This window comes from Neovison vison, chromosome 11 (genome assembly GCF_020171115.1).
Source record: "Neovison vison isolate M4711 chromosome 11, ASM_NN_V1, whole genome shotgun sequence".
In the NCBI taxonomy this organism is placed as follows: domain Eukaryota; kingdom Metazoa; phylum Chordata; class Mammalia; order Carnivora; family Mustelidae; genus Neogale; species Neogale vison.
In genome coordinates, this window is record NC_058101.1 from 76,969,696 (window position 1) to 76,978,387 (window position 8,692).

The 8,692-nt window shown below is 31.5% G+C and overlaps 1 non-coding gene across 1 annotated transcript; it reads left to right on the forward strand.

Moving 5' to 3' along the window:
- The first annotated feature begins 7,695 nt into the window (after positions 1-7,695).
- LOC122890732 lies at positions 7,696-7,797 on the forward strand. Its single transcript, XR_006381163.1, has one exon. It is a non-coding gene; the product is annotated as a U6 spliceosomal RNA (small nuclear RNA).
- Positions 7,798-8,692: the final 895 nt, after the last annotated feature.

Genomic DNA, 8,692 nt, shown 5'->3' on the forward strand with positions numbered 1-8,692 from the left:
AAAGAACTTATTAAAAAAGAGACAAATGATCCTACAAAAATTTGGAAAAGATTATTAATATGAAATGTAAAAGGAAGATACACAAAAATGATGAAGCATAAAGAGATGTTCAGCCCTACTAAAAAGTAGAAGAGTACAAATTATCCTGAGAAAAAAATTTGTAACTTTAGCAAAATGGATTTCCAGGAGCACATATTATTGAATACAATTATTATTTTGAGATCAAGAACAATATTTACATTGTCTTCTGATTTATCCCAAGGATTAGTATGTTAATTTGCATATTATAAACACAACTAAATATTAGTTAATGAATGAATGGATTTCAAAGTATAAATATGAAGTGAATACATTTTGTTTGTGATTAAACAAATTCATAAGCTTTGATCATTAACTAAATAAAGTATAATACCAATATTTTTATGCAATTTGAAGAGCTCACCCTGGACATATTGCTGAATCTATGCCTAGCCCAGTCCTACAAGGAAGAAGTAGATTGTAGTAAGTGTCTAGATGTAATGAATGCATTTAAGGCATCAGAATACCAAAACAACTTGCAAAACCTTCCTATATTAACTAACTCCTTGCATGTATATGTTATATATTTATACACATACATATCAATTTAGTATCTATTTGTGATCCTCATAATAACATGGTAAAATTCATAGTATAGGATGGTTTTGTAAACATTGTAAGAAAATGAAAAAACTACTCAAAACATTGAATAATACCATCAAAGCTAAACAAACTTAATAAATAACAAAGGCACTGGAAGTCTATTTCTATCTTCTGACTCAGTCCATTACTTGTCTTCTCTAGTATAAAAATTTTTTCCAGTTAAGCTCTAGAAAACACCAAATTTGTAATCATACATCCAAATTAACACTGAAAATACTAGAGGGAACCTGGGTGGCTCAGTTGATTGAGTTTCCAACTCTTGGTTTTGGCTTAGGTCACGATCTCAGGGTTGTGGGCTTGAATCCTGAATTTCGCTCTGGGCTCAGTGGGAAATCTGCTTGAGGATTCTCTCCCTCTCTCTCTCTCCCTCCCAACTCTCATGTTCTATTAAAATAAATTAATAAATCTTAAGATAATAAAAGAAAATAATACAATAGTACAAATAAAGCAGAGATAACAATTTTATATCAATTTATATATATATATTTCTAAATGTTTTTCATCTAGTGCTTTCTAAACACTAATTTCATATCTAATGCATAGGATGGACAAAGGGAAAAAATAATCAGGATGATGTTTTTCCCCTTTCTCTTATTAGGTTATTGCTTTTATAGCTCAGTTCTTTTTCAGCACTATCATTCTTTTTCAGAGTAGCAGCCCATTGGTGTCTTCTACTCTTTCTTAGGATTACCATGTTCTTTTAATTTTTTTTAATAGACTTTAAGGCAGTTTAATAGTCTTTAAGGCAGTTTTTCGTTCATAGCAAAATTGAGTGGTAGATATGGGGATTTTTCATATACTCTAGACCCCACACATACACAGCCTCCCCACCTATGAGCATTCTGTCCCAGGGTGCTACATTTGTTGCAACCAGTGAACCTGTGTTGACACTTCACTATCATCCAAGGTCCACAGGTTGCATTAAAGTTCACTCTAGGTAATTCTACAGGTTTGAATAAATGTATAATCACATGTGTCCACCATTTCAGAATGCTATAGAGTGTTTCACTGCTCTAAAAAATCCTGTCTGCCTTGCTTATTCACTTCTCTCCTCCCACACTTCTGGCAACTAGTGATATTTTTACTGCCTTTCATAAGATTTCACGCATAATTGGAATCGTACAGTATGCAGGCTTTTCAGATTGACGTCTTTCATTTAGTGATATAAAGTTAGGTTTCCTCTATGTCTTTTTATGGCCTGATACCCCATTTATTTTTAGCACTGAATAATATTCCAACCATCCTTTTGTGGATAATTGTTCTTTCAATCTCAGCAGGGCTTTCTAGTCATTATGCTTTCACTGTATATTAATTTTAAGCAAAAAGAATAAGAGCTCAGAGAGAATATTTGTTCTCTCTCTGTTTTAATAAAGAATGGACTTAAAATTTGAAAGTTATGATTTATTCAAGCTTTAAACAGCTAAACCAACTTAGCTTATATTTGGTTCAAATATTCCTATTGTCTTGATAATGTTATTCTCTCCTAAGTTCTCATAATTTGAATTTCAGATTTCCCCCAAACTAAAATTCTAGCAAGCATGAACATTATCCCACTGCCATATAACTTAATAAAATCAAATAGCCTTGATTTATAAGGAAGCAAATGTGGGTGCTTATTTCTATATGCATTTCTTACCTATTACAAACTGACCAAATACTTTATCATCAGCATTATCGTTATTATTATTACTTTAAAATGTATTTATTTTTTGAGAGAGAGAGTGTGTGCAGGGTGAGGTACAGAGGGAAAGGAAGAGAGAGACTCCTCAAGCCAACTCCCAACTCCCAACAACTCCCTGTGTTGGGGATCCCAACACAGGATTTGATTTCAGGACCCTGAGATCATGACCTGAGCCAAAGATAAGAGTCAGATATTTAACAGAGTAAGCCATATATGTACTCCAGCATTATTATTATTACTATTTCCATAATTTTCATAATTATTATCCTTATTTTGTTACTTTTCTTATAAATTCTATCAAACATACAAAATAAAAACTGAGGGTTTTTACACTTTACACTTTGACACTTTAAAAATTAGAATCATAATATACAATTTCCCTACATAATATTTTAGAGAAACTTGAGTTGTTTGATTTTTAAATTTTATTTTAATAATAAAATGCATTCCTTTTTTAAAGTTTGACCCAAAATGACACACTTTGATAAATAATTTTGCTAATTTCTGAAGAATAAACAGTATCTTTCTGGATAAAAGTTCATTGAGAACTCATGATTTCATACTACTTAAGAAAAGTTAGGAATTCTTAAAAACCAAGCATTTTTTTTTTCTGGCCCATATATTTAATTTCATTTGCCAGTATTATAAAACAAATATATTGCATCAATATAAATATTTGAATTGTGTTGACTAGGCTAACTCAATAAAATATGTAATGAAAAATCTCTATGTCATAATCACTAGAGAAAATGCAATAATTAATAAGAAAATACCTTAATATTCTCAAAACACATATTTTAAAAGAAATGTATTATAGTTTTAACTTTCAAAAATAAAATTGTCTCCTGCTAACCTACATTCTCTATTGAACACAGGCACTAAGAGTTTCAAAAGCCAAAATGGTATATGTTCATAGGAAAATATAAAATGATTCTGTTTTTCCCTCAAAATTAAGCAGAAAATAGTGAATATATTTGTCTCTATAGTGTAGTTACATTGACAATATTACATATTGCTTTACAGTTTACCAACATTGTTTTTCACAATTCTAGATGTTCAGGATCATTTCAATCTCCTGATTTTATATACTGTGAACAGCTCTTTCTCTCTCTTAATCTCCTCCTCTCTACTTCTTCCTCCCTCCTTTCATTCCTCTCTTTCTCTCTGAGATTGCACTGTATCTGTCTATTCAGCCTCACATATAGATCAAGTATTACTACCGACTTTCTCTTCTTCTCAACATAATTACTATATAATACAACCCACTAAAAATTTGTCTTAAAATGCAAAATGAGGGGCACCTGGTGGCTCAATGGATTAAGGGTCTACTTTCAGCTTAGATCATGATCCTGGGGTCCTGGGATTGAGTCCCACATCAGGCTCCATGCTTAGTAGGGAGTCTGCTTCTTCATCTCCTCTGTCTCTGCTCTCTCTGTCATGCACTCTCTCTCTCTAATAAATAAATAAAATATTTTAAAAATGCAAAATTATTTTATTAAGATATTATATGAGGACATAACATTCAAGCATACACAGAAAAACAAAAAAAGGTCTATGCTGAAATCACCAAGAGGGTGCAAAAAAAAAAAAAAAGGCTTAACAAGAAACTGAGCTGTTATTGAAATTATATTTAAAGGCTTTTGAGTTCAACATTGAATACCAAATGGTTTTATTTTACTTATTTTTTATTTTTTTTAAAGATTTTATTTACTTATTTGACAGAAATCACAAGTAGGCAGAGAGTGGGGGAAGAGGGCTCCCCACTGAGCAGAGAGCCCAATGCAGGGCTCGATCCCAGGACCCTGGGATCATGACCTGAACCGAAGGCAGAGGCTTTAACACTGAGCCACCCAGATGCCCCATAAATGGTTTTGTTTTAAATTCCAACATTTGGCCCCATGGTAGCTCAGTTTGTTGGGTGACTGAATTCAGCTCATGTCATGATCCTCGGGTCCTAGGCTGGAGTCCTGCATCAGGCTCCCTGCTCAGCGCAGTGAGTGTGCTTCTCTCTCTGACCTTCCACTTCTCCTGCTATCTCTCTCTCTCTCATTCTCTTTCTCTCAAATAAATAAATAAAATCTTAAAAAAACGTGAAGTAAAAATAAAGTCCAATATTGCTTTATCTCACAACTTGACCTTAGCATCTAAACTATTTCCTCCCCGGTTAGGTACAAAAAAATACATAAAATCAGTAAATAGAGCAATAAAGAAAAAGAAAAAGTAGTCATCATCTCAAAGAGACGTCATTCAATTTTTTAAAAAAAATTCATGATAGCTAAAAGATGAAGCGACCCCAAATCCATGGGATTAATACAAGAAAGGAGATAAGTATGCTGTTAAAATATGTGTCATTGTCTTTCTTTTAAAATATATTAAAGAATTATGTCATTTTTTTTAAAATATCAGAAATCAGCATTGTGTTTATTGGAATAAAAACAAAAGGAAAACAGAAATGTTTTTTGGTAGGGCACTTGAAGAGAGGCAGTTATATATTAGAAACAAAGTAACCTTAGATAAGAACATCTGGCAACAAGTTTATCATAACTGTTTACTAATGACAATTATTTGAAATTTATGACTTGAAAACAAACTAGATTAATCTTTTGTCTTATAAAATTTTAATGAGTAATACTTTCATTGACAGTTTAATAAAACTTCTCCCCAAAGTAAAAATATTCCCTATAAAACAATCCAGTCATTTTATACAAAGTAACAATTTATCTAATCCATAGCAATAGGGGAGAAAAGCTGTCTAAATTTTAGAATAATATAACTTTATTGGTATAATAATGTAAAATAATTTAATGGATATATTAAAGCCTTATTAAGTTTTCTAAATGACCTCAACTAGGCTTTTTATACTTCTAAAACATAGAAGATATAGTGATACAAGAGTGCCAATAACAAAAAAAAAGTTTTTTGGTTTTTTTTTTGGGGGGGGGGTTGATTGTTTGGTTCTGAGAGAAGGAGAGTATGCCTGCCAAGGGCTGTGGGCAGAAGAAGAGGGATAGAGAAAGAGAATCTTAAGCAGGCTCCATGGCCAGTAGGAAACCTAATGTAGGGTTCTATCTCATGACCCTGAGTTCATGACTTGAGCCAAACCAAGAGCTGGAGACTTAACCAACTGAGCCACCCAGGTTCCCCGCAAAGGAAAAAATATTAAATAGTTACTTATTAATTTTGTTTCTTTGTATTTTGTCCCCAAACTGTTAACTAGGGTATAACTGGGGTTTATGAATGTTTTTAACTAGCCCAAGACAAGATGAACAAAATCCTAAAAGGGATTATAGACACTAAGGCAGTGTGTTTACATATGAGACCTGGTTTGATGACTGTGATTATCCATCGTTACTATCATTATTAACTGAAGAACAGTAATCAGTGGCTATTTTATTAGGAAGGAACCATAATTTACTTGTAAAATAAGAATGTTAATCTAGTTTATCAAATGAATATTTACTCATTTTAAATATAATTTTAACTTAACCAATTATGATTTAATATATGGAAATGTTTCTAAAATAAAAAGAAATATGATTTTGAAAATCTGAATAAAAAGAATTGATAGTTACATAAAATCCCTAAAAACCTCATGATATATATATGTGTGTGTGTATACATATATATACACACACTTATGTAAATAATAATGTAATTAATTCTTTCTAAATCTGAATTGAGTTATTTCACCATAGAAATATATATTTTTAAGGTGTATACATCTGTCTTCAATAATCCAAAAAAAATTTAGTTTCTTTTATACTTCATTAAAAAAAAAAAAGACTCAAAACCCCCATGCTCTCTCCCTTTGGTATGGCTCATCATTGAAAAACTTCAATGGTCTTGTTTGGTTTGGTCCTTTATAAGCAATTGGATGGATCTGTGGAAGTCTTTAAGATTTGCACAAGTATAAACTTGAGTTCAATCAATAGTGCTATTGACCACTTAAAGCTAAAAGTAAATTCATAGGCAAAATAATAATCATAAAGGTAGTAGATGCCTTCCTTTAATATTCATAATGAATAATTGTGTTTTAAGAAGTAAGTTTATCTAAAAAAAACCAAACAAACAAATACTGACATCATACCCAACTCTAAAAGCAAATTTATGAAAGTCAGAACAAATGAATAAGTGATCTCTTGTTCATCCTTATGATAGGACATAGTGGACACAAAGGAAAAAACATTGCATTTGTATAAACTTACATTCTTTCAGTAATATACCATTGATAATTACAACAACAACGTTACTACTGAAATAAAGTTCAGGGCCTATTTATTTTTTAAATTACATATATTTCATATGTGAAAAACTCATGCGGTTTAATTCCATTTTTTTTTCAAAAGTAAGAACAAAAAAAATCATATATTTCCCGCTAGTGAGCAATTTCTCTCTATAGGTACAAGACAGAAGACAAAAACCTGTATTGTTGCTGTCTGGTATGTCATATAAATCCATTTTCAGATTATATGTGATATATGTTGCTAAGCCTTTGTTAATCAGAAAAAAAATTCACACTTCTAAGAGGAAATATATACTAATTAAGAAGGTTTTTTTTTTTTTTTTGTATTTTAAGTAGATTTTAGCTATTTTTAACTTCTGCCCTTTGTTAAGATTCTTGCACTGGAGTATGGTGAGGATGATTTGTACATGAAGACAGGTAGAGGAAGATAGCTTTGTTCCCTCTATCTACTCTTATTATTTTAGAATGAATAGTTTATATATCCAAGTAAATTATCCTTAGTATTCATCTTTGTCACTTTCTCTTTCTCTGTCTGACAGTCTTTATCTATTTTTATCACTCTCTATGCAATGTGAGTCTCAGATTGGGTATTCACTACAACTGTTGATTACTAGTGCCTGATCTGAAAATCAAACATGAGAGGATTCAAAAGGAAAGAGATTCTAAATATCCATTCAGGGAATATCTCCTATGCTTAAGATTTTACTCTAAATGGTGTTAACATTTCAATATAAAATCAGTCTGCAGGATTGTACATTTAGCATGGCATATAACTAGGAGCCCTGATACAACCTTTTTTTAACATCCCAATAAAGGAATTATAACTCAAAAAAATTTTTTTCTTATGGTATCTTTGAAAAGATCGGGTAAATGATTCCCAGTATCTGCGAGATATTTTCACTAAATGTAATATATATTGAAAAGAACTGGACTGAAAAAATAATTGAAAATACCTCTTGCTATGCCAATGAAAACTAAGAAAAGTTATCCCAAAAGGAATTAAGTGAAATAATTACCCCTTTTTCTCACTCCCTTAAATCCCAGCCATGGACTTTATCTGCCACATCAATCAAAAAGATTGTGAACTCTTGTGCTCGCTTTGGCAGCACATATAGTAAAATTGGAATCATACAGAGAAGACTAGCATGGCGCCTGCAAAAGGATGATGGAAAGTGATGGACTCTTAACTATAAACTCTGAAACCAATTTGTCTCCAGGACTTATAAGTTGTAACAGTTAAATTCCTAGGGTAAACCAAAGAGACTTGATGAAGAGGCATCAAAAGTTACATTGCAAAGTGGGTATATTGTGATTTTCAAAAGTTAAAAATGTTTAAGTAAGACAAGGTGATTTAAAGCAGGCACATTTTATATGTTCCATATATGAGGTACTTTTTTTATGAGACAGGCAAAGGAGCTGGGATTACATTTTCTCTGAAACTGGCAAATTGACATAAACTAGATATTTGCCAGATGTTGGGAAAGAAAAGCCATACGTATCAGACTGCTTTATGTGAACATCTGAAAAAATTATTCCACCAGCACAATGTGGATAATAAATGGGTACATAGCAACACAGATATCCTATATGGGTGATACAGAGTTTCTCAAGGTTAAAACTCCTTGTTCTGTGATAAAAGAGAAAATAAGCATTCACACATAAATAGTTTTGGGAAAGCAGAAAAAAAAGAAAAAAAAAAGAAAAAAAATTTTTTCTGAGGAATTAGAAGAAAAAGAAGTCTACGAAGTAGGTTTTTGTACCACAGAAAATTGAATATTCTTTATAATTTTGTGGCATTGTTCTCTGAAAAAAAGAATGGAAGGTACAAATAGGAAAATTGAGATTAAAGGCACAGGTCAAAATCCAAAAGGAATATTTAAGGGAATTAAGTCTGTTTCTTACTAAATACATTTGAAGTGATCAAATAGTATTTATACAATGGAACAAAGAGTGGAATAAAAATAATTGCAAAGATCCCCCCCAAAAAACCCCAAAAAACTAATAACAGAAATAAAAGCTACATTGGAAATACAAAGAACAGAATTTTGACAGTGGAAAGTAGAATTAGTATAACAGTGGTAAGCTGA